The sequence below is a fragment of the Dendropsophus ebraccatus genome, chromosome 11 (assembly GCF_027789765.1).
Source record: "Dendropsophus ebraccatus isolate aDenEbr1 chromosome 11, aDenEbr1.pat, whole genome shotgun sequence".
Lineage (NCBI taxonomy): Eukaryota > Metazoa > Chordata > Amphibia > Anura > Hylidae > Dendropsophus > Dendropsophus ebraccatus.
Window position 1 is genome coordinate 17,850,966 of NC_091464.1, and position 27,416 is coordinate 17,878,381.

The window sequence follows — 27,416 nt, forward strand, 5'->3', positions numbered from 1 at the left end:
AGTCCGCTCAAAATCCGCTCAAATTCCGCTTAAATTCTGCCAGAGCAGAATAGGCGAGGAATTTCAAGCAGAAGTCTTTCAGCTACAATTCCTCGAGAATTGCTCAGTCTGCAAGCCTGCAGATACAGTGCAGCTCCCTGTATAGAATACATCTCCCTCCCCTACAGACCTGCTCCCTGACCCCTGCTCTGCATGAAAGGCAAGTGTAAATGTGTATGTGTGTGTCATGTCAACACTGTGCATGTGTGATATGTGTATATTGGGTGCACTGTATGTTATACAGGTAGGTGTGTGTGTGTGTGTGTGTGTGTGTGTTGTAGGTGTGGATAGGTGAGTGTGTTAGTTTTTATTTTTATCATCAAAATGTCACCAGCTTTGTGCCTGTATACTACTATGTATACTGATAACCTGCCATGTGCCCGTGTACTGCTATCATATGACCTGCTAAGTGCCGTATACTGCCTTCATATGAACAACTACAGAGAGGGGAGGTATACAGTACTGAAAACTTGGAGACTTTGAAACCTCTTCTGTGTTGTCCTCACCCAGGATGATAGGTAGTGCCTAAAAATGGCAAATTATGGTGGAGCAGGATTGTGTGGGAATTTATTATAAGCGACAGGTTTTCAGTTAACATGCCTTACTTATGGTTTTCAATCAGCTTGGTGGGAGGGGGGGCGCCATTTCAGGTTTCGCCTCAGGCAGCAGAATGCCTAGAATCGGCCCTGATAGGAGGTATGCACTGTTTAGCTGTTGGGGTATGCTGGGGGCAGTAGTTGTGCACTGTTTAGCTGTTGGGGTATGCTGGGGGCAGTAGTTGTGCACTGTTTAGCTGTTGGGGTATGCTGGGGGCAGTAGTTATGCACCGTTTAGCTGTAGGGGTATGCTGGGGGCAGTAGTTGTGCACTGTGTAGCTGTTGGGGTATGCTGGGGGCAGTAGTTGTGCACTGTTTAGCTGTTGGGGTATGCTGGTTGCAGTAGTTATGCACTGTTTAGCTGTTGGGGTATGCTGGTTGCAGTTGTTATGCACTGTTTAGCTGTTGGGGTATGCTGGGGGCAGTAGTTGTGCACTGTTTAGCTGTTGGGGTATGCTGGGGGCAGTAGTTATGTACTGTTTAGCTGTTGGGGTATGCTGGGGGCAGTAGTTGTGCACTGTGTAGCTGTTGGGGTATGCTGGGGGCAGTAGTTATGCACTGTTTAGCTGTTGGGGTATGCTGGGGGCAGTAGTTGTGCACCGTTTAGCTGTTGGGGTATGCTGGGGGCAGTAGTTATGTACTGTTTAGCTGTTGGGGTATGCTGGGGGCAGTAGTTGTGCACCGTTTAGCTGTTGGGGTATGCTGGGGGCAGTAGTTATGTACTGTTTAGCTGTTGGGGTATGCTGGGGGCAGTAGTTATGCACCGTTTAGCTGTTGGGGTATGCTGGGGGCAGTAGTTGTGCACTGTTTAGCTGTTGGGGTATGCTGGGGGCAGTAGTTGTGCACCGTTTAGCTGTTGGGGTATGCTGGGGGCAGTAGTTGTGCACCGTTTAGCTGTTGGGGTATGCTGGTTGCAGTAGTTATGCACTGTTTAGCTGTTGGGGTATGCTGGTTGCAGTAGTTATGCACTGTTTAGCTGTTGGGGTATGCTGGGGGTAGTAGTTATGCACTGTTTAGCTGTTGGGGTATGCTGGGGGCAGTAGTTGTGCACTGTGTAGCTGTTGGGGTATGCTGGGGGCAGTAGTTATGCACTGTTTAGCTGTTGGGGTATGCTGGGGGCAGTAGTTGTGCACCGTTTAGCTGTTGGGGTATGCTGGGGGCAGTAGTTATGTACTGTTTAGCTGTTGGGGTATGCTGGGGGCAGTAGTTATGCACCGTTTAGCTGTTGGGGTATGCTGGGGGCAGTAGTTATGCACCGTTTAGCTGTTGGGGTATGCTGGGGGCAGTAGTTATGCACTGTTTAGTTGTTGGGGTATGCTGGGGGTAGTAGTTATGTACTGTTTCAGCTGATAGGAGATAGATATATAGATAGATAATAGATAGATAGATAGATAGATAGATAGATAGATAGATAGATAGATAGGAGATAGATAGATAGATAGATAGATAGATAGGAGATAGATAGATAGATAGATAGATAGATATGAGATAGATAGATAGATAGATAGATAGATAATAGATAGATAGATAGATAGATAGATAGATAGATAGATAGATAGATAGATAATAGATAGATAGATAGATAGATAGGAGATAGATAGATATGAGATAGATAGATAGATAGATAGATAGATAGATAGATAATAGATAGATAGATAGATAATAGATAGATAGATAGATAGATAGATAGATAGATAGGAGATAGATAGATAGGAGATAGATAGATAGATAGGAGATAGATAGATAGATAGATAGATAGATAGATAGATAGATAGATAGATAGATAGGAGATAGATAGATAGATAGATAGGAGATAGATAGATAGATAGATAGATAGATAGATAGATAGATATGAGATAGATAGATAGATAGATAGATAGATAATAGATAGATAGATAGATAGATAGGAGATAGATAGATAGATAGATAGATAGATAGATAGATAGGAGATAGATAGATAGATATGAGATAGATAGATAGATAGATAGATAGATAGATAGATAGATAGATAGGAGATAGATAGATAGATAGATAGATAGATAGATAGATAGATAGATAGGAGATAGATAGATAGATAGATATGAGATAGATAGATAGATAGATAATAGATAGATAGATAGGAGATAGATAGATAGATAGATAGATAGATAGATAGATAGATAGGAGATAGATAGATAGATAGATATGAGATAGATAGATAGATAGATAGATAATAGATAGATAGATAGATAATAGATAGATAGATAGATAGATAGATAGATAGATAGATAGATAGATAATAGTAGATAGATAGATAGATAGATAGATAGATAGATAGATAGATAGATAGATAATAGTAGATAGATAGATAGATAGATAGATAGATAGATAGATAGATAGGAGATAGATATGAGATAGATAGATATGAGATAGATATTAGATAGATAGATAGGAGATAGATAGATAGATAGATAGGAGATAGATAGATAGATAGATAGATAGGAGGGAAAGAGGTAGATGGGAGGGAGGATAAAGAGCTAGAGAGACAGAGGAGAGACAATCATCAGACTTAGGCCCCCTTCACACGTCCGGAAAATCTGTCCGGATTTCCTATCAGATTTCCAGACTCATAGACTAACATTAGACACGGACACCCTTCCGGATTTTTCCGGAAGGGTGTCCGTTCCGGAAAATAGGACCGGATTTTTTAGATCCTGTCCTATTTTCGTCCGGAAATCCGGCACGGACGCCCCCATAGAAGTCTATGGGAGCGCCGGAATCACGGGCATTTTCCTGATGTATATCAGGAAAGTGCCTGCGATTCCGGACTGGTAGAGAGCCAGCCCCGGCCGCCGTCCGATCACCCGCACACCCCCATCCCCCCCGCACCGCACCGCACACTCTGCCTGGCACTACAGGGCTGGCCGGCCAGAGTGCGGTGCAGATCCCCCCCCCCCCCCCGCCGCCGCCTAACCCCCAGTACCCGCTAGCCCCCGACAACCACCCCGCGCCCCCATACCCGCCGCCGCCGCCGCTCACCACCGGAACACCGGCTCTCTTGCATCTGACCCTCTTCCACCCCCCCGGGAACTCACCACCAGGCCGCCCGCCGGATGCTCCACACCTCCGACCGCCGCCGCTGCCTGGACCTCAGCACTGCACTCTGACCCAGACCCCAACCTCGCGGCCCCGACAGAGCAGGATCCGGGACAGGTGAGATTACCCCTTAGGACTACTACTCCCACCATGCTCTGCTGGCAGGCCATGATGGGAGTTGTAGTTCTGCAGCCTGTGGCCATCCAGGTTGCAGAAGTACAACTCCCATCATGGCTCTGCTGGCAGGCCATGATGGGAGTTGTAGTTCTGCAGCCTGTGGCCATCCAGGTTGCAGAAGTACAACTCCCATCATGGCTCTGCTGGCAGGCCATGATGGGAGTTGTAGTTCTGCAGCCTGTGGCCATCCAGGTTGCAGAAGTACAACTCCCATCATGGCTCTGCTGGCAGGCCATGATGGGAGTTGTAGTTCTGCAGCCTGTGGCCATCCAGGTTGCAGAAGTACAACTCCCATCATGGCTCTGCTGGCAGGCCATGATGGGAGTTGTAGTTCTGCAGCCAGTGGCCATCCAGGTTGCAGAAGTACAACTCCCATCATGGCTCTGCTGGCAGGCCATGATGGGAGTTGTAGTTCTGCAGCCTGTGGCCATCCAGGTTGCAGAACTACTACTCTCATCATGCCCCTGTTGGCAGGCCATGATGGGAGTTGTAGTTCTGCAGCCTGTGGCCATCCAGGTTGCAGACATACAACTCCCATCATGCCTTGCTGACAGGCCATGATGGGAGTTGTAGTTCTGCAGCCTGTAGCCATCCAGGTACACGGGTACCTGTGATTTATGTTGGCATACTAGACAATATTATCTCATCAGGAAATCCTGAAGGTTTTTCCTGATGGTTTCCTGATGGTAAAAACGGATTACTGTCAGGAAATCCTGATACTATCCTGATGACATTTGAGGTCTCCTGATCAGGATTTCCTGACAGTAAAAACTGACACGGACGTGTGAATGGGGCCATACAGCAGGGGCCCAGGATCCTGGAGGCTGCAGCATTGCTGAGGAGGAGGAGGGAGGAGGCACATGGCTGGGCAGAGGTCACAGGTCACCACACTGATGGGACCTGAGCACACTGCAGGCTGCAATGTTGCAAGGAAAGAGTCAGCCTCCCACCCGTGGTGGGTGCCGGGGGCGGGGCTTGTCGGCGGGGGGCGGAGCTTACCGGGATTTACCCGACACATTATTTTGCCAGGTTCCTAGCCCGTCTATTGTCTGGAGCGCCCCAATACAAACCCCTATGCAAGGAGGGCAGGTGGCCAGCTAGGGGGGCGCTCTGGCAGACAGACAGAACGTCTGTCTGCCAGACCAGTTAAGTGTGCAGCTGACTGTCTGCCAGAGCGTGTATTGTAGTACCCGTGGAAAGGGCTTGTGGGGTCTCGCCTGCCTACAATCACCTAAATTCACACTACCTACTCTAAAAAAAAAAACTATCCCTGAGATTGTCTTGCAACAGTTATGCTGGGTTTACACGTAACAATTATCGGGTGAATTTTCGCGATAACGATCGCATTGAGCGATAATCGTTCCGTGTAAACACAGCAAACGATCAAGCGATGAGCGAAAAATCGTTCATTTTGATCTTTCAACATGTTCTTGAATCATCGTTTGTCGTTCGCTAAAAATTCGCAAATCGCTTCGTGTAAACAGTCCTTCAACCATTTACCCTATGTAAAAGATGGGCTTAAGCGATCTTAAAAACGATCGCAATAACGATTTGTCTTACGAATATTCTAACGATTTTTCTAACGATTTATTCGTCTAAATGCTGATCGTTATAACAGCCAAATCGTTGCTTCAAAATCGTTAAACGATCGATTGGGCGAATTATTGCTTCGTGTAAACCCAGCATTAGAATGTGGGAACAACTAAATCCAGTAAAGTAAGAAAAGTCTAAAAGCAGCAGCACAAAACAAGAAGTAATGTAGAAGTGGGTCCCAGGTCCGTCGGTAATCTATAAAATAAAACGTGCACAGACAGCACCTCCATAGCAATGTGAGCTCAATGCACACCAGTGCAACGTTTCGGCTCAACTCCAGCACGTTCAGAATACACACCAGCTGCCTGCCTGTCTGAATAAAGCAGCTGCTGTACAGCTTCACTGTATATATGGGCGGAATATACTATGCTGTGTCTTCTAGTAGCCCTAACAAGGGCTTTTGTGGTCTTTCCTGCCTACAATCACCTAAAACCTCCCTTTCCCTGCAGCAGCTGCTCTCCCTGTCTAGGTCCAAGATGGCCTCTGGCAACGAGCAGGAAAAGCCAAGTTCTTATACTCTGGAGGTCACATGAGTAAGATAGCCAATGACTGTAGATGCTGTTCTCGCGATGCCAGCGTATTCCTAGGGCTATAGATCCAAAAAAGGCGCCAGGGAAGGTCAGAGGAGCATCAAATTTTTTACTGCGTATTTGGTCAGATGCTAGATCGAAAACGAGTATTTCGAATAGTGCAGTATTCGATCACATATCTACTTGATCGAGTACTATCATCTCTAATGATATACTTATCTTCTTATGCTGCTTATATATTATGTACATGTCTCACTGGGTTGTGGAGATTGTCATCATACCCACCTGTTCCTGTCTTCAATGTATTCACAATCTAATTCCCAGTAGGCTATTTTTAAGTAAGGGTGGTATTACACGAAACGATTATCGTTTGAAAAATCGTTAAATCGTTCGGATTTGAACGATAATCATTTCGTGTAATAGCAGGCAACGATTAAACGGCCAACGAGAAATTGTTGATCGTTTAATAGGATCCGGACCTATTTTTATCGTTTGATCGTTTGCTCATCGTTCTCATATCGTTCGGTGGAATAAGAATTCACAGCTGAAACGTATGCAATAGCGACGACTAAACGACTGCAAGAACGATCATAGATAACGATCATCGTTTCGTGTACTTGGGCGAACGATTTACGGGTCGTTTGCCTTAGCGGTCGTTTAAGATCGTTTATCGTTAATCATTAGTCATCGGAAAATTGCTTGGTGTAATAGTACCCTAAGAGAGTACTACAATTGCTGGGGGAAACCCACATACATTGGGGAAACATACTGTACAAGCTTTCCAGCATCAGATTGCTATGCTAAAATGTAGTCCATGAAATATTTTCACTTGACTAGCGGTGTGCTGCCGCTATTTTAGCTTGTGCTGTGCTTAACTGTCCAATGCAAATATGGAAATTGTTCAAGAAAAAATATTTATTTATAGCTTTACATTTTTAAATCATATAGCATATCTTTCATATTGTACAGGATTTCAATATATAGGAGGATTACATACCGTGTGATACAGAACGTGCTGAGCACAGGAGGAAGGATCACCACAGAATGGGATACTTCTTGGTATATCCAAGCTGGTTAATATACCCGTAACTTGGGGGTTGGGGTCAATATTAAACCATTAACATTTGTTTATTGTTCTCATGTCCATATTTATATTGTGAGTCTCATGATTTGTATATTTGTGCAAATATTCCTTTGTATTATCATGCCCAGGAATTAATGAAGGCACTCTGCAGCCAGAGGCAGATTATAGAAGGGCATGTATATGCAGTGTCCCAGCACATAGGTTCTTTCTTTCTAAAGGTATTCTGTTAGTTTAAGTGCTGGAAAAAATGTAATGGCCACTGCAAAAGCTTGTTTTATGTTGCCCCCCAGTGTTCAAGTCTGCTGTTATGCAGTAGCTGTCTTTGGCACCGACCACCCCAAGCGATCGTTTGGGGCCCCCAACATCCAGGGGGGCCCCCACGTCCTGCTCTTGTGCTCAAGACCGCTGGACAGGGCCTCTGCCCCGCTCGCTGCTGCAATCTGAACTGTAACTATGAGCACTTGTAGTGAGCGCTCATAGTTACATGCAGCAGCACTTACAGGGTGGGAGCCATTGGCTCCCTTCCTGTCAGTCACTCTTGTGGCCACAGAAAGTGTTTTCCCTGCGGTCACAAATGGCCACTTTGTCCTTGTGGTGCCGGCGCTCCAGTGACATCACTGGAGCATTAGCGCCAGAACAAGGGGAGTGCAGCCTCTTGTGATCGCAGGGGAAACCCTTCCTGCGGCCACAAGAGTGAAGAGAAGAGGAGACGCCCGGACCCAGGTGAGTATAAGTGTTTGTTTTATTGTGTTATATACTATATGGAAGGGGAGCACACAGGGGTCTGTTTAACTGGGGGAGAGCATAGCGGGGGAATATATAAATGGGGGGAGCACACAGGGGGCTATATAACAGGGAGAGCACACAGGGTGGCTATATATAACTGGTGGAGCACACAGGGGGGCTATAGACTACTGGGGCTGCACAGAGGGGTCTATATACTACTGGGGGCAGCACACAGGGGGTCTATATACTACTTGGGGCAGCAAAATGGGGTCTATATACAACTGGGGGAGCACACAGAAGGTCTATATTCAAGTGGGGCAGCACACAGGGGGGGCTACATACTACTGGGGGAGCACACAGGGGGGCTATATACTACTGGGGGAGCACACAGGGGTCTATATACTACTGGTGGGGCACACAGGGGGTCTATATACTACTGAGGGAATATACAGGGGGTCTATATACTACTGGTGAGGCACACAGGGGTCTATATATAACTGGAGGAGCACACAGGGGTCTGTATACTACTGGGGGCAGCACACTAGGGGTCTATATACTGCTGGAGGAGCACACAGGAGTCTATATACTACTGGGAGAGCACATAGGAGTCTATATAATACTGGTGGGGCACACAGGGGGTCTATATACTACTAAGGGAACCACACAAGGGATTTATATACTACTGGAGGAGCACACAGGGGTCTATATCCAAGTGGGGGAGCACACAGGAGGTCTATATACAAGTGGGGGAGCACACAGGGGGGGTAAATACCACTGAAGGAGCACACAGGGGGGCTATATACTAGTGGGGGAGCACACAGGGGGTATATACAACTGGGGGCAGCACACAGTGGGTATATACGACGGGAGGCAGCACACAGGGGGTCTATATTCAACTGGGGCAGCACACAGGAGGTCCATATACTTCTGGGGGAGCAAATGGGGGGCTATTTATAACTGGGGGAACACACAGGGGTCTATATACTACTGGGGGAAGCACACAAGGGGTATATAATACTGGGGGCAGGACGCAAGGGGTATATACTATTGAGGGCAGCACACAAGGGGTATATACTACTAGCGGTAGCGCACAAGGGGTATATACTACTGGGGGCAGCACACAGCGGTCTATTGTTGTGGAGCGCATGTCGAGGGGGGGGGCCCAGACGTAACTTCGCTTGGGGCCCCAGAAATGCCAAGACCGCCCCTGCTGTTATGTATATTGATTTGCATATTTGTTAGTCATGTGGTGTGGTGATGGAAGAGGCCTAGTATCACGTGACTTCCCCGGCTGCCATAGCAACTCCAATATCCATCGAGCTTGTGGCTTGGGGTTCTAGTTAGTTCCTCTCTAGTCTCCAAGAGAGAAGGTTGTTGCTTGCTGTCCTGTGAAGAGAAGGTCCGATACTGCCAGCCTCGTGGTGCGGACGCTTCGCTACCACCCCTCTGTCAGATATATAATATATATATGTGTATGTATGTATATATATATATATATATATATATATATATATATATATATACTCGTTCCGGTCCAGTCAAGACCTGGTGTATTCTTCCGAAGTCCTGTCCATTCCAAGATCCGGGTTAATCTTCCAATTCTCCATATTCTTCTCATCATCGCTAACTGCAAGTATTCCTCTTATCACTACTATACCCAGCGTCATTATCTCAAGGGAACTACTACTCCCATCCTCAGTAAAGATTCTTCCTAACCAGAGAGACACTTATATATTACGGCCTATTGCAACACCACCCATCTCTTCAGTTGTACCTAATTCTGCCTATAGCCAAGTTGATTATTCCTGGTTGCATCCAGAGACTGTTACTACTAGAGTTGCCGTTCAAATAAACTACCGTTGTTTCCGAACCCTGGCATTGCTCTCATCATTGGTGCCTCAACTAGGGGCAACGAAGAATTGGGCCCGGTGACCAGGCTCCCGTGGACTAGCCACGTACCCTTGTGCCATAACCGTGACCATACCACCTTGCAAGTGGCAAACCCGGGTCCTGGTCTTACCCCTGTCCTTCAGATATACAGGGCCATATTTGCCAATAGGCACCCGTGGTCTGGTGCCTAGGGCATCACTTTGCAGGAGGGCAGCACCAGGGAGCAGGGGGAAGAAAACATCTTTTAAAATCTTTTTTTTATCTTTTTAGTCTCCCATCTCCTGTTTAGACTTGCCAGTAAATCTGGTGTCTTTTCGAAGGGGGGTGGGAGGTATGGTAGAAGTGTTCAGGTCTGGTGTGGAGGTGTTATTCAGTCACAGTATTCTTATGTTTTAAGCAGTTATAAACCATGAAAACCGCGTTTTAGACAATGTTTCTACATATAGAGAAATGCATGTGGCCAAAACCACGCTCCCTAAGATGGGGCGTCTTCAGGTTCAGTGCCTAGGGCAGCAGCAGTTGTTAATACGGCCCTGCATGTACACACACATATATATATATATATATATATATATATATATATATAAATATATATGGATACCTCAGTGTTCAAACACTTCATTATTCAAACAAAATTTCCCCCTGAAGTTTTGTACGGTACTAGAACATTGTTCAGTATCCGAACAAAATCAGAGGAGACTATTGTTCAGCTGAAAGTTATTGAGGTGTTCAGACACCAAGGCTCACAGGAGCAGAGACTCCTATCATAATGACTTTCATCCCTTCTCTAAACCATGCTCTTGCACAGTGACATCTTCCCTCTCCAGCTGGCCGGCACACTCAGCTGCTTAGGAGACATGACAGAAGACACTTCCTTGGAAGGGAGAGTGTCACAGTGCAGGAGTCACTCCCGATACACTGACATCCCCCAAGTGCGTACCCAATACTCTTTAGGCTACAAACACACTTGCCGTATCCCGGCCGTATCCCGGCCCTATGCTCTCAATAGCAGACAAACTCGCAGCAGGAATGTACATCCCTTCTGCTAGTTTGTCCGCATCCCGCCCCATTAACCCCCCAGCCGCCGGAGACTATACATCACCGGGTCCCGGCTCCTGCTTGCTTCGGCGGTTCCCGGCACGTCCTGCTCGGCCAATCAGTGCGCTGCGTCACCGCAGCACACTGATTGGCTGAGTGGGACATGAAGACACTGGGAGCCCCGAAGCAAGCAGGAGCAGGGACCCGGTGATGTATAGTCTCCAGCGGCCGGGGGGATTAACGAGTCAGGCAGCGGACAAACTCGCAGCAGGGATGTTTGTCTGCCATTGAGAACACAGGGCCGGGATCCGCAGCAAGTCTTCGGATACGGCAAGAGAAACGTCAGAGAAACCCGCTGCGGATACGGCAAGTGTGTTTGTAGCCTTAAACTACCAGCAGTCCAGGAGGAGAAAAAGAGCAGCCCCGGAGCTCCTGCATGGTGACATCCCACCTCTCCTGGCGGCCGACCTGTCTCCTATGCAGTATAAGGCCCCTCTGTCCCCTAAATAGTAGTTAGGCTCTGTGCAGCTAACATATAGTATTAGGCCTCTCTCGGCCCCCATGTTGTATAACGTAGACCTCTCTGTGTAGGTAGCTCCCCTAGAAGGTAGTAGCCCCCATGTAGGCATCGCCCTATACTTAATCCTATTTAGTTCGCCCCCTGTTAGGTATATCCCCATAAAGGCATCCGCTTTAGGTAGTCCGGCCCAGGTAGTTATACCCAGGGGAATGGCTAGCCTTTCCTGCACCCAGGGCAAAGATTCAGGTTTGTGCGCCCCGCCCAATTCCGTCACAAACATGCACACTCCATTGTGTTGAAAGTCGTAGCTGAGAGTCGTGACTGAAGGCCACTATACCACTCCTGCTAAGAATCCCGCTTATCCTGCTAAGAATCCCAGTAATCCTATGCATGCAAATTACAGATTATAGTTATCTAGGGCCTGCAGGACATCATAGCACTACTAGCAGTGATCTCTATACAGAGGATTGCTGGGGGCAGATGACACTGTATAGTTCCACAATGCTGCAGAACATTATATACTAGTAGTGATGTCTATATGGATGATTGCTGGGGGCAAATCACACTTTATAGTTACTAAATGTTACAGGAGTCCTTGCTCTCAGCTCTCTGTCTCTCTGCTCTTTAGGAGGATCACTGCCCTTACAGCTACTGCTATATATAAATGCGAAGGGTGTATGTAACAGTAACACTCCCAGTGGGACACCACATACTCCCCCACTTGAGAAAAGCAGTCCAAGGCATAACACCTTAAGAAACCCCTAGTGGGACACCACATATACCCTTGCTGCACAAAGCATCAGCATCTAGGGCATATATACACAATAACTAAGGGGGGAGATGTTTAAAACCAACAACAACCTTGTTTTCAGTTGCAGCATACCTGGTCTCCCTCCTCCTGATGCTGCAGCAACTAAACCCCATCCCCTGCTGTTTCCTCTGCATCCGTTCTGCCCTGCAGAGGCTGATGGGGGCAAGCCCTGCTTTACTAATAGGCGGGATGTGGTAACGTGCCCTATTGTAGAGCAGAACACCTTACACCACTATCTTCCTGCACACAAAGTCTGTAGATTTGAAAATTGCAGGGGATGGTGTTTGTGCAGGGAGGCTGGCGCCCTCTCTAGCCTTGTGCCTGGGCCAGCTGCCCCCCCCTGCCCCCCCTCGCTACGCCCCTGGTTATACCCACCATATAGGGTGTTCCCAGTTGTTAGTATCCATACAGGCAACCCCTGAAGTTAACCCCCCCCCCAGTAGTTTAAGAGGTTATCCAGTGCTACAAAAACATGGCCACTTTCTTCCAGGGACAGCATGACTCCAGGTCCGGTGTGGTTTGCAATTAAGCGCCATTCATTTCAGTGGAAATGAGTTACAAAACCTGCACCCAAACTGGAGACAAAAGAGGGGCTGTCTCTGGAAGAAAGTGGCCATTTTTTTGTGGCACTGGATAACCCCTTTAACTCCCCCAATAGGTAGTATCCGCATAGGTAATTTCCACCCCACAGTAAGTAGAATCCCCCATGTAGGCATCCCTTTTCTGTAGAAAACACTCACACTACCTGTTTCCAGTGCCCATCCCCCATCCCCACCCCCTTCTCTTTCAAATTGTGCAGGCATAAAGCTGCCTCCGACCCTAAGAGGTGCAGTGATCGGTGGGAAGAGAAAACGATTACTTTTTGCTCCGTCTATCAGAGCGCTGCATTTACAGTAACTGTAAGCACTCATTAGCACCAGAAGTACCCATGGACATGCTAGAACATTTGAGAAACAATGGGGCCTAATCAGATGTGATTATATACAAATTTGTAAAAATGTGTTCCTTGTTCTGGAAATAAAGGGCTTATCCACCGTTAGACAACTTTAAATATTTTGCTAAACAATACCCAGCCTATGCTTACATCTTCACGCTGACCCAGTGTCCTCCACTTCTGAAACAAACTTGTCTCTGGAGTGAGTGACAGCCCGCTCAGCCAATCACTGACTGAGACAGGACAGTGCTCTTTGTTGTTTTTGTATATAAGAGCAGCAATATATTAAAAGTTGTCTTACACCAGATAACATCTAATTTCTCCTAAAGAAATAGGAAGGTTTAAAGGTTTTATCCAGCGCTACATAAAAATGGTCACTTTCTTCTAGAGACAGCACCACTCTTGTCTCCAGTTTGGGTGCAGGTTTTGTTACTCAGTTCCATTGAAGTTTATAGGGCTTAATTGCAAACCACACCTGACCCGGAGACAAGAGCGGTGCTGTCTCTGGAAGAAAGTTTTTATGTTTTGTAACACTGGATAACCTCTGTAGAAGAAAATGTCCCCCTTTAAAATAAGGTGAGGTCAGCAGTGCCCAAGATGGTAAAAGATCAGAATATAATAGATGACCTAGTTAGGAGTTTCAAATAGATTACAATTGATCTACAACTTGAACTTAAACCTAAAGTAAAAAGCTCCCGCTTTAGAATTAAAGATCAAACCTGGGCCAGTTTGTGGAGGAGCCAACTAGAAGTGATGCCTTGTTGGATCTGGTTATTTCTAACAACGCTGAGCTGGTTGGGGATGTCACTGTCCATGAACACCTGGGGAATAGTGACCACAATATAGTGACTTTTAGCTTAAAGTGTAGAAAAGAAAAACATGTTGGGAGGGCAAAAACTCTTAATTTTAAAAGGGCCAATTTTCCTAGGTTAAGGGCAGAACTTCAGGGCATAGACTGGGAGCGGCTGCTGTCACATACTGATACAGCTAATAAATGGGAAATCTTCAAATCCACATTAAATAACTGTACTGCCAAATATATTCCTATGGGTAACAAATATAAACGGTTAAAATCCAATCCCACATGGCTTACAACCGAGGTTAGAAGGGCTATAAATGAGAAAAAAGGGGCATTCAAAAAATACAAATCAGAGGGGTCAGCTGTAGCCTTTAAACATTACAAAGTCAACAAAACCTGTAAAAATGTAATAAAAGCAGCAAAAATTCACAATGAAAGGCAGGTAGCTATAGAAAGCAAAAGAAACCCCCCAAAATTCTTCAAATATATTAATGCAAAAAAACCAAGGTCAGAGCATGTAGGACCCCTAAATAATGGCGACGGGGAATTAATAAATGGGGATCAGGAGAAAGCTGAGTTACTTAATGGGTTCTTCAGTTCTGTATATACAAAAGAGGATGGAGCTGTGGTGGGTGGGGCCAGTACTGAGGTGGGTGGGGCCAGTGCTGCTAACACATGTAATGTACTGAACTCGTTTACTATAGATATGGTCCAAGATAAATTAAATAAACTCAATGTAACCAAAGCTCCAGGGCCTGATGGATTACACCCCAGAGTTCTTAGGGAACTCAGTTCTGTAATTTCTCTACCCTTGTATGAGATATTCAGTGATTCTTTGCTTACTGGTATTGTGCCGAGGGACTGGCGTAAGAACTTCCCCAGGTAACTATAGACCTGTGAGCTCAACGTCCATTGTGGGGAAACTATTTGAGGGGCTTATAAGGGACTACATCCAGGAATATGTAGTGGTAATAGTATTATAAGTGATAACCAGCATGGTTTTACTAAGGACAGAAGCTGTCAAACCCACCTGATATGTTTCTATGAAGAGGTAAGTAGAAGCCTGGATGGAGGCACGGCTGTGGATATCGTGTACCTGGATTTTGCAAAAGCGTTTGACACAGTTCCTCATGGACGTCTGATGGGTAAGTTAAAGTCTATCGGTTTGGAAAGTTTAATGTGTAACTGGATTGAAAACTGGCTTAATAATCGTACCCAGAGAGTGGTGGTCAATGATTCCTACTCCGAATGGTCCCCGGTAATAAGTGGTGTACCCCAAGGGTCAGTACTGGGCCCTCTTCTGTTTAACTTGTTTATTAATGATATTGAGAATGGAATTAACAGCAATGTTTCTATCTTTGCAGATGACACCAAGCTTTGTAGTACAGTACAGTCTATGGAGGATGTGCAGAGGTTACAGGATGACTTAGACACACTGAGTGTTTGGGTGTCCACTTGGCAAATGAGGTTCAATGTGGATAAATGTAAAGTTATGCACCTGGGTACTAATAACCCGCATGCATCATATGTCCTGGGGGGAGTTACTCTGGGAGAGTCGCTGATGGAGAAGGATCTGGGTGTACTTGTAGATAATAGACTACAGAACAGTACACAATGTCAGTCAGCTGCTTCTAAGGCCAGCAGGATATTGTCATGTATATAACAGGCATGGACTCTCGGGACAGGGATATAATATGACCGCTCTATAAAGCTTTGGTGCGGCCTCATCTGGAGTATGCCGTCCAGTTTTGAAACCCGATTCATAGAAAGGACGTTCTAGAGCTGGAGAGGGTACAAAGACGGGCAACTAAACTAATAAGGGAAATGGAGCATCTTAGTTATAAGGAGAGATTAAAAGCATTACATTTGTTTAGTCTGAAGAAGAGACGTTTAAGGGGAGATATGATTAACTTATTTAAATATATAAATGGCCGCTACAAGAGATATGGGGAAAAGATGTTCCAGGTAAAACCCCCTCAAAGGACAAGGGGGCACTGCCTCCGCCTGGAGAAAAAAAGGTTCAATCTCCGGAGGCGACAAGCGAAAATTATTATGTTAATTTGTTTTCCCTGAGTACCATTGGCATCACAACGATAGGGGTATTTTCGCCCCTGCGAGCCCCTGGGACGAAGGAATTTTTAATGAAAACGATAGCAAAGCTTTTATTAACCCCTCCTACAGGAAGTATAAATAAGCCCCCCCCCATATACACATCAGTCATTTACAAGAAAACAAAACAGGGAGGGAGACTTGTGATGCCAATGGTACTCAGGGAAAACAAATTAACATAATAATTTTCGCTTCCCTTACGTCCCATTGGCATCACAACGATAGGGGAACTAGCAAGTAATATCCCCAGAGGGTGGGTTGTCTGATACAGCTGCATTGAGAACTGACCTAGCAAAGGCCGTTCTAGCAGAAAGATTAGTATCTATTCTGTAGTGCTTAACAAAAGTGGATAAAGATGACCAAGACGCAGCTTGACATATATTCTCCAGGGATACTGAGGACCGTTCCGCCCAACTAGAGGCAACCGCTCTAGTGGAATGTGCCCTGGTAAATAAAGGCGGTGACTTTCCCGCTGAAGAATAACATGATTCAATGGCTTCACATATCCACCTTGATATGGAAGGCTTAGAAGCTTTTTTGCCCTTGTTCTTCCCTGAAAATAGAATCAACAAATTTTCTTCCTTCCTCAACAAACTTGTTCTATTCAGGTAGATTCTTAGAGTTCTAGGAACATCTAGAAGGGAAAGATCAACATCCTGATGGGCTGGATTTGAAGGAGAAAACACGGGAAGAACAATAGGTTCATTAATGTTAACGAATGAAGCAACCTTGGGTATAAATCCCGGTAAAAATCTTAGAATCACCTTATCCTCGAGAAAGGTGATGTACGGAGCGGTTGATCCCAGAGCCTGAAGCTCCCCGACACGCTTGGCAGAAGTAAGGGCCAAAAGCAGTGCACATTTTAAGGTTAAGAATTTTAATTCTACCTCCTCCAGAGGTTCAAATGGTTGAAGACATAAACACCTGAGTACAAAAGAGAGATCCCAGGAGTCGACATGCCTGTTTACCCTGGGTCTTAATCTCGTGATCGCTTTTACAAAATTCTTTACCTCAATAATCTGAAAAAGTCTATAGTTTAAATGTGCAGACAGGGCTGCTATTTGGACCTTAATGGACCCCGGAGTAAGACCTTTGTCAAACCCCTCTTGCAAAAACTCCAAAAGTTGCGGAGTAGAGGGTTTAGTAGAACTCAATCTTTTATCGGTACACCAGGCTTGAAATATTCTCCAAACACGAGCGTATGAAGCATTTGTGGAGTCGCTACGTGCATGAGATAAAGTTCGGAGAACATTTTCCGAGAAGACTTCAGGACTTAATAAGGTCCTCTCAGTCTCCAGGCTGTGAGATTGAGGCTGGTTAGATCCTGGCAAAGATGTTGTCCCTGAGATATCAGATCGGGCTGTAACGGCAGTCTCCAGAACTCGCCCCTGCTCATGTTCATGAGCAGGGTGAACCAAGATCTCTTCGGCCAAAACGGCGTAATTATGATCACTGACGCCTGGTCCAATCTGATCTTCACCAGAACTCTGGGGATCATCGATATGGGCGGAAAGATGTAAGCCATCTGAAAATTCCATGGAATTGACATCGCATCCACCGTCGTTGGATTGTCGGCTGAATACAGGGAACAAAACCTCCTCAGTTTGGCATTGCTTGTTGATGCCATGAGATCTATTTGAGGAACTCCCCATCTTTTGGTTAACTGTAGGAACACTTTCCTTGAAAGCGACCATTCCCCTGGCACTGTTAGTCCCCGGCTCAAACGATCCGCCAGAGTGTTGTGAATACCTCTGATATGAAGAGCAGATAGTCTGGCTATCCGGGGTTCCGCCCACCTGAAGATGTGTTCCACTTCCCTGAGAAGTAGAGGCGACCTGGTACCTCCCTGCTTGTTGATATAGGCGACACAAGCAGTGTTGTCTGTCCTAATTCTTACAGCCTTCTGTAACAATTTTGGAGCGAAGTGTAAAAGGGCTAGATAGATAGCCCTGAGTTCCCGTACATTTGATGGAAGGGATGACTCTTGAATGTTCCATGTCCCTGACGCAGTACTCTCTTCTAGATGTGCACCCCATCCCGAACCTGAAGCGTCTGTGGTGATCGTAATCCACTGAGGTTCGGTTATGGAGGCCCCATGCTTCACCTGTCTCCACCATGTTAGGGACTGTCGAGTTTCTGTAGATAGGACATGTGTCGTTTCAAAATCTTCTAAGCTCCGGTTCCATGTCGTCAGGACTTCTCTCTGGAGGTACCTCATATGCCATAGTGCCCATGGAACTGCCTCTGCGGCTGATGAAAGGAGTCCCAGGAATCTCATTAGCGTCCGAAGAGACACTTGACGAGGAGGAATGAGAAACTGGGCTCCCCTCTGTATACGTAACAGCCTGGGTGTTGAGAGGAACAGCTTCATCTGCGTGGAATCTATGATGAAACCCAAGAAAGTCTTTATTCTGGATGGCACCAATTCCGACTTCTCCTGGTTGATCAGCCACCCTAACTGCCGAAGAATGTCCAAGACATAATTCAGCTGAGCGCTCAGAAGACTCTGAGTCTGAGCCATAATCAACCAGTCGTCTAGATAGGGAATGATCTTTATTCCCTGAAGTCTGAAGATAACCATCATGGCCGACACCACCTTTGTGAACACAAAGGGGGCTGATGTTATGCCGAAGGGAAGAACCTTGAACTGAAGATGTCTTACCTTCCCGTGCAGCTGAATGGCAATCCGCAGATATTTTCTGTGCGCTGGCAGAATAGGAATGTGGAGGTATGCGTCCTGGAGGTCTATTGATACCATAAAGTCGCCCTCCTGGAGGACGGTTTTTACGGATCTGATATTTTCCATACGAAATTTCTTTTTTATCATGAACCCGTTTGAGTAACGCAGATCGATAATAAGCCTCCACTTTCCGGACGGCTTTGGTACGAGAAAAATTGGAGAGTATACTCCCAGACCGACGTCTGACAGAGGGACCTCCTCCAGGGCTTCTATGTCCAATAGGTGAAAGATTTCTTTCTCTATAACGGGATGTTTGACAGGGCCTAAATGATGAGACACCAGAAACCTTGGGGGGGGAGGAAGAAACAAAGGAAGCACATAACCACTTTGAATAATGCTTATCACCCACACATCTTTTATTATTTTTTCCAAGCGGGAAGAAACAGAGTAAGACGACCCCCCACAGGTATGCCTCTGGCGTCAGAAATCCGGCTTCTTGGCAGAATCTTTTTGCTGCTTGCCTGTACCTCTTCTGTTGTAGAACTTTCCTCTTCCTCGGGACTGGTAACGACTTTTTCCACGTTGAGGAGATCTGCCTCTACGAAAGGATCCGCGAGGTTTTTTGTATGAACCACTAACGTAAGAAAGGGGTAAGGACTTACCCTTCTTGTCCGACATCTCCTCCATGATTTTATCCAACTCCGAGCCAAAAAGTCGTCCCGGCTGATACTCCAAATTACACAACTGAAAATTAGAGTTGGAATCGCCAGCCCATGGTCTTAACCATAGGGCCCGGCGACCAGCAGTAGAGAGGGCCATAGACTTAGCTGCTAAGCGAGTCTCCTGTGAAGCTGCATCACATAAAAAATCAACTCCCATGTTGACTTTTTTGAATGAACGGAGGACCTTGTCCCGGTTCACTCCAGACTCAAGATCCTCCTGCACCTTAGCCAACCATCTTCTAAGACTCCTGGATACCTCGAATGCAGATATAGCAACTGCCCCTTGGGCAGCTGCTGCCGTGTATGATCTTTTAAAGGCTACTTCAATTCTCCTATCCATTGGATCCTTGAGATTAGAACCATCATCAGCGGGCAAGACAGTATTCTTGGATAATTTGGCTATGGCAGTATCTACTTTGGGAGGATCGGCCCAATCCTTGCATTGCTCCTCCTTGAGGACATACAAGGTTTTAAATTTCTTACTTAAAACCGGAGCTTTTTCCGTTTTTTTCCACTCAGTATACAGCATAGACATGGATGTTTCTCCAATAGAAAAAGCCCTAGGCTTTTTCGAAGCGGAGGCTACGTCCTCGATTTCTTCAGGGTGAATTTCAGCCTGAACAGCTCTGCGTAGCTTGTAGATGCTGTCCATAGGGAAATAACCCTTGAAAATCTCTTTTTCATCCTCAGAAGGTGAAGATGAATCAGATGAGGAGGAAGACCCAACTTCATCTATCACCTTAAATTCTGACCCCTAGGGTAGAAAAACATAAGCTTAGCTAGGGTAACAAATCCCTGCTATGCACCCAAATAATATATACTCACAGGATGTGAGGCAGAAGGAGAAATGCTACGCTTAGATTTCTTCTTATGACGATAGTCTCTATTGGCAAGGGATTTTTCTACATAATCCTTCACCCATATGACAACATCCTGAGTATCAGGTTCTCCGGAATTTTTTGGGCGGCATGAAGTACAACGTACTGTAATATCTATATATAATAAATAAATAAGACATCATGAATGTGAAAAATTGGAACCTTATAGTTGATAAGTAGTGCGTATGATATTCATATCCATCCGGCAAAGGATTTTCGCAATCCGCACAGACTAGATGTTTGCGTTTGGAAGTTCTTTTCCCCAATGGGCTAGTTTCCATTGCAGACATCTGATAAATAAAAAATTTTTATTAACAGAAAGAAATTCAACACAAGTACAGGCCTTGCCTGAACTAAAAAATAAAAAGGGTGTCATACACCAGTAAGACCACAAGATGGCAGCAGAGTCACTTACATTGAAAATATGCAGTAGTCTCGATAGGCAAAGCTGAAGATAATAGCGGCGCCGGTAGCACAGAATCTACACTCTATGATACCCTAGGTAGGACTCAGGAGTCAGACCTAGTCCTACCTGAACGAAGGAGTCCATTTAAATGAGAGGGAGCCTGGCAGCAAGGCCGACGCCGCCGGCGTGCGGCCGCACACTTCCGGCCTCTTCCGATGACGTCAGACACTTGCGTCGGAGAATGGCGGCGCTGGAACGCATGTGGAACGCATGCGCAGACGACTGCAGCCGCAGGACGATGATGCGGCCAAGAAGGTGACCGCACCCGGAATTAAGGTCTGGTACGTTTGTACCCACAGGCCGGACATCCAGCAGCCTATTAGCCATGCAGGAACCAGCTACCTGGGACCTGCACCTAAGGTAAACCACCAAAACCACTACAATGGTAATACCCACAATGAAAGAAGGAGGGAGCAAGGTCCCTTGGGGCTAGTCACTAGGACGAAGAAAAAAAGACTGATGTGTATATGGGGGGGGGGGGCTTATTTATACTTCCTGTAGGAGGGGTTAATAAAAGCTTTGCTATCGTTTTCATTAAAAATTCCTTCGTCCCAGGGGCTCGCAGGGGCGAAAATACCCCTATCGTTGTGATGCCAATGGGACGTAAGGGAAGCCTTCTTTACCATGAGAACTGTGAATCTGTGGAACAGTCTACCCCAGGATCTGGTCACAGCAAAAACAGTAGAGGGCTTCAAAACCGGCCTAGACAAGTTCTTAGACCAAAATAATATAAATGCATATGTATAGAACCTATCACCCCTCCCCCTTCCCTGTGTCCGTCCCCTCCTTGGTTGAACTTGATGGACATGTGTCTTTTTTCAACCGTATTAACTATGTAACTATGTAAACCGCTGCTTGTATATATCCCTTAGGCTATGTTCACACTTGGTTTCAATGCAATACCGCCCTGCAGTAAAGAACGGACGCTGATTCCATTGCGTTGTGTGAACATAGCCTTAGGGAGAATAAAAAGTATATTGTAAAAAAAAAAAAAAAAAAAACGCTTTACAGTTGTAAAATGTGGAAGAAATTTTTTTTTTTATAATAAAGAAAATCTCAACTAACACTAAAACACTTTTTGTATTGCCACATGCAGTTTTAGAGTAAGGTAAATGGTGTAACAAAGAAATCCATTTTTTCTACAATTTCACTCCACAAATATATACAGTGTGGCCTTGCATTACGAGCATAATTCGTTCCAGGGCCGTGCTTGTAATCCAAATCACTCTTAAACCAAAGCAAAATCATTGAAATCAATTGGTTCCACACCCCAAAAATAATAATTAATTATTCTGGATAACATGTAAAACAGATTAAATAAACATTCAGAAACAGCAGAATATGTGATATTATAAGTTACTGTACAGTAATGGAGAGGATGGGAAACACAAGGGCTGACAGAGACTGCAGGGAGCATGAAGGAATGAGCAGGGCAGATGTGGCCACAGTATAGCAGCACTCTCTGTCCTGGGAGAGAGGGTTACAGCTATGAAGAGATTACCTCCACAGTCCTGTCCCCTGATGTAAGCCCCAGCCTGAAGTGGATCTGCTATGATTTGAAAGGTGAGGGAGAGTTCCATGGTCGGAGTACAGTGCTGTAGATCCCGCTTTGCAGGTCATACCCCTCCTCCACTTGCGCTCCCTCTCAGTACAGGGCGCTCTTAAACCAAAGCAATGCTCTTAAACCAAGTCACAATTTTGAAAAACTGTGAGTTCTTAAACCAAAACGCTCTTAATCCAAGTTACTCATAAACCACGGTACCACTGTATAGATTTTTAAAATTAAATTTTATGGTAAAATCAAAGATCTAGGCCCCACCCACTCTAGGTCAGCCCATACCAATGGCTGCTGAAGTGGCGGGGCCTATGCGACAATGAGGTGCACAATCTGCAGATGATAAAAGATCACTTTTTACTGGAACAAGGACCATGACATATGATATAAAATAAGGTATGAAAACTGAGTGACCGTGCCGATTTTCATTTTTGCATTTTAGTTTTTTCCGCCCTGCCTTCTGAGAGCTACTTTTATTTTTAACTCTTTTATTTTTCCATCTACAGGGCCATGTGAGGTCTTGCTTTTTTCCGAAACAACTGTACTTCGTAATGACGCCTTTTAATTTACCATAAAATTAATGACATAACCTCCAAAATATCATTTATTGGGAAAATGGGGGGGGGGGGGGGGCGGCATGCAATGCCACAAATTTTGGGGGGTTTCCCTGTTTACATAGTGCACTTTACAGTGAAACTCACATGCTATCTTTATTCTATAGGTCAGTCAGAATACAGCGACATACAGGTTATATATCTAATGTTTTACGGTTTTTATTAACAGTAAAACTTTTTTTTTTCAAATAGGTGTGATTACAATGAACCTATTGTGACTCTTATAACGCTTTTATTTTATGACCTACGGGGCTGTATGGGGTGTCATTTATTGTGCCACAATCTCTAGTTTTTATCAGTATCACATTTGTGTAGATCAGACGTATTGATCATTTTTTATTATTTATTATACATACAAAATGTAATTTAAAAATCAGCAATCCTGGTATTTCTTATTGCATCTCTGATTGCGCACGCTACGACATATAATACGTTTATTTATTTTCTTATTTTTGTGTTTTACTTGGGAAAGGGAGGTGATTTAAACCTTTATTGGGGGAGGGGCAATGGGGCATTTTTAAAAACATTTATCCATTTTTTTTAACACTTGATGCATTGGATTGCTAACACTGATCACTGCTATGCAATAGCATAGCAGGGATCAGTGTTATCTATGTTATCTGCCTGTGGCACAATCAGAATAGTGAAGACCTGATTGCACGAAGGAAGGTAAGAGACCCCTAGCAATCAGGCCATGCGATTGGGACCCCCGCAGACACGCTGCAGGGGTCCTAATCTTTAAGTGGCAGGAGATGCCCCTGTCATACTACAATGCTGCGGCATGATCTCGGCATTTAAAGGGTTAATGGCTGCCTGCCATGCGATTGCAGCAGCCCGTCATTAACGGTGAGGGCCTGGCTGCTGATTGCAGCCAGTCCCCACATGCTAGGAAGGAAACTTTTGTTTCCTGTGTTTTTGTTTACACTGTCACAAAAAATGATCTTCAGCACCGTTTAAATCGCCAGATAGTGACCCCATTTTGACCTTAATTTTTGGCCTGTATATATAACAGGACTCAGGAGTGAAAGAGCACCATATGCATTTGATTTGGTGATTTACACCAGTAGAGATGAGTGAAGGAATGAACGAAGCAAATTTTGCTTAATCTGTTCAAAAAGTCAGCAAAAAAAAGTGTTATTTACCTGTCCGCACTCCCCCGGTGTCCTCTTCCATGTCTTCAGCCGCTCGCTCAGACAATCACTGGCTGAGGGACAGCACCGCGGCCACTGATTGGATGAGCAGCACTGACACGCTGTGGCCACTCAGCCAATGACTGGCCGCAGAGCTGTCTATTCTCAGTTAGTCAGTGATTGGCTGAGTGGTCTGTCTCTCTCCGCTCAGCCAATCAGGAACTAACTGAGAACGGACAGCTCTGTGGCCATTCATTGGGTGAGCGTACCACTAAAGACACGGGAGAGGATGCCGGGGGGGAGCCGACAGGTTTCTATTGATTCGTTTAAGTGTAACTTTCATTTAAAAACTGTCATTTTTGCAGACATCAATAGTTGAAACGATTTTAAGAAATTACTGTAACTGAGAAAGGGCGTATTATTACTAACTAGAGGGGGCATTGCTATTGAGAAAGGGGGCATTATTATTTTAACATTACTTGAGCACTATTACTGGGATTTAGGGGCCTATTCCACGGAGCGATAATCGGACGAATCGGAAGAGAGAGAACTATCAGCCGATGATTATGTCATCGGCTGATCGTTCATTTAGATTCAGACCTAAAATCATTGTTCGCCACCTGCGCATCTCTATATAGAATTACGGTGCACGGCGGGCGACTGATGATCTCACAAGCATCATACTATACCTGTCCAGGCGCAGGTCTTCTCCTTCTCCCGGTCCCACGTGGCAGCATCAGCTTCGGAGCGGCCTGTCTGAGCTGATAGACCGCTCAGCCAATCACTGGCCGGGGCTACCGCGGCCAGTGTTTGGCTGAGCGGTCTGTCAGTTCAGACAGGCCGCTCTGAAGCTGCTGCGGCGCGGGACCGGGAGAAGGAGAAGACCTGCAGCCTGGACAGGTAAAGTATGAAACAAGCGCTGCAAGGACATCGGTAACGATGTCCCTGCAGCCCTCACTAACGATTGTCGGGATCGTGATGTCCCTGCAGCCCTCGCTAACGATTGTCGGGCCGTGGATCGGCGCTTGTTTACATCGTTGACCCTTACAGATCAGTCCCATTGTTATGGGGGGGAGGAATCTAAGCTCGGAATCAACTGCTGACAGAGGCTTTATACGGAGCCTATGGCGGCAGTATGATCTTGGCCTTATTTCATCAGATCTCAACCTTGGGGGTTCTCGACTGGAAATTCTCATCACATGGGAGTTCTTGGCTTGAAAAGTTTGAGAAACACTGAATTTGATGCTTTAGGGACAATTTTGAAAGACTTATTAAAGATAATCCCCAGAAACCCTTCTCTGACCCTGTCTGGGTGATGAAGCGTTCCTTTAAGTCACCTACATTATGTGGGGTGACTCCTTTATATCCTGGTTTTCTAAGGTCTGAACAACTTTTTAATCCAATTTTGACTGTCCTTTTGAGACAAAAAAATGACACATCACATGGAGATGTTAAAAAACCAGACCATTGTATCAGGTAAATATGCTTTATTATAGGTATGGCACGACTAATATTAATTGTGCTACTGAGAGATAAAACATTGCGTTGTATTAACCGTCAAGAAGACCAGTAGCAGCGTTTAATACGCCACCACCCAAATCTCTTTTTTCTTCATTTTCCCCTTCTTCTTCTTCCTCCTCCTCCTCTTCCTCTTCTTCCTCTTCCTCCTCAGCTTCACCTTCATTTTCCTGTCTTCTCCTGTGTTAGAAGGCAATATATATACATATTTAATAAAACATTCTGCTAATTGTTTCTACATTGTCAACAAAAGGGATTCATCTTTTAGTCTTCTATGCTGTGGGGCAGACTTTAATCCTGTAATGACATGGCTTATTTTCATGGCTTTTCATTTTTGCATTTTTATTTTCCCTGCTTTCTTTCTAAGAGCCATAACTCCGGTAATTTTCCATGTATAGAGCTTTATGAGAGCTGATTGCAAAATCAATTGTACTTGTTCATTTCACTAATTCACCGTTAGACTATGTTCACACACTGTCTTTTTTAAGGAGTAAAAATGTAGGTTTTTTTTTTATAATGACTGACATTAATAATGATCATGATCATGAACAACGGTTTTCAAAATGATGTGGGAACATAGCCTAGAAATGCTTCTTTTTATTTTTTTGCAAAATAAAAAAGCATAAAATTGTCCTATTCTAACCCCTGTAAACATTTTTATTCTCTTTATATGTGCCATTACCTGTAGTTTTACACTGTACCCTATTTTAGTAGGGTACAGACAATTACGCGTGCAACGATACCTAATATACTTACCTTTTTTCCTTTTTTTTTACATATTTAAAAAAATAGGAGAAGGGGGCTGATATTTATTGAGTGGAGTTAAATATTTCTTAAAACTTTCTTTTTACATACAATAAGGACAGCATAGTAGAAATGAAAAAAAATGATGACAAGCCACACCCCTCATTGTCAAAGCCACAAAACATCCACATGTTATGGCTGTAAAAAGGGCCCTAAAAGCATTTTCAGATAATTTTATTTTTTAGTGCAGCCCGGGCCACATAGTAAAAAAAAAAAAACAACTCCTAGTGCAAACAACCCCTTTAATTCATTGTTTCCATTATAATATATTATTACTTACTCTTTTTCACAGATGGACAGGGAAACCAATCCTAGAAGAAGTACAAGCAAAATGTATTTCTTCAAGAAAGCCATGACTGGTCTGTAAAAAAAAATATTTGATATGTCAAAAAAAAATGTTGCCTCTTCTTTAAAACCAGTGTAAGATATTTTACTATGGTTGGTTTCCTATATATTGTAGTAATGTGATATACTTATCATACATTGGGGAAACATACTGTACAAGCTTTCCAACATCAGATTGCTATGCTAAAATGTAGTCTCTTAAAAAAATTTTCTTGAAATTGTTCAACAGAAAATATTTCTATCTTTACATTTTTATATTATACAGCATAACTTTCATATTGTACAGGATTTATATATATATAGAAGGATTACATACCGTGTGATACAGAATGCGCGTACAGGAGGAAGGATCACCACAGAATGTGTTGCTTCTTGGTATGCCCAAGCTGGTTAATATATATCCATAACTTGGCGGTTGGGGACATTATTAAACAATTGACATTTGTTTATTGTTCTCAAGTTCATGTATATATTGTGAGTCTCATGATTTGTAAATTTGGGCAAATATTCCTTTGTATTAACATGCCCAGGAGTTAATGAAGCCACTCTGCAGCCAGAGGCAAATTATAGAACACTTTAGTAGAAGAGATGATCGAACAGCGGGAATTTTCAGGTTCGTTCAAACTGGAACCATTGGCTTTTCATTCAAAATCGATGGTTCAAGGTCGTTCAAGCTGGAACCATTGGCTTTTCATTCAAAATCGATGGTTCAAGGTCGAACGAACCTGAAAATTCCCGCTGTTCGATCGTGCCTATTTAGTATGTGAATGAAATTTCCCCCTG

General features: G+C 44.7%; 2 long non-coding RNA genes across 4 annotated transcripts in view; both read right to left on the bottom strand.

Moving 5' to 3' along the window:
- The window catches only part of LOC138767665 (uncharacterized), a 44,621-nt gene extending 37,572 nt beyond the window's left edge, over positions 1-7,049 (bottom strand). For all 3 annotated transcript variants that reach the window (XR_011358833.1, XR_011358832.1, XR_011358834.1), the window contains exon 1: positions 7,008-7,049. This is a non-coding gene — a long non-coding RNA (uncharacterized lncRNA). The remainder of the gene's footprint in view (positions 1-7,007) is intronic.
- An 18,384-nt stretch (positions 7,050-25,433) lies between these two features.
- On the bottom strand, positions 25,434-27,050 carry LOC138767664 (uncharacterized). The gene is made up of 3 exons (XR_011358831.1): positions 26,950-27,050; positions 26,569-26,649; positions 25,434-25,664 (listed from the first exon to the last, which is right to left on the bottom strand). It is a non-coding gene; the product is annotated as an uncharacterized lncRNA (long non-coding RNA).
- Positions 27,051-27,416: the final 366 nt, after the last annotated feature.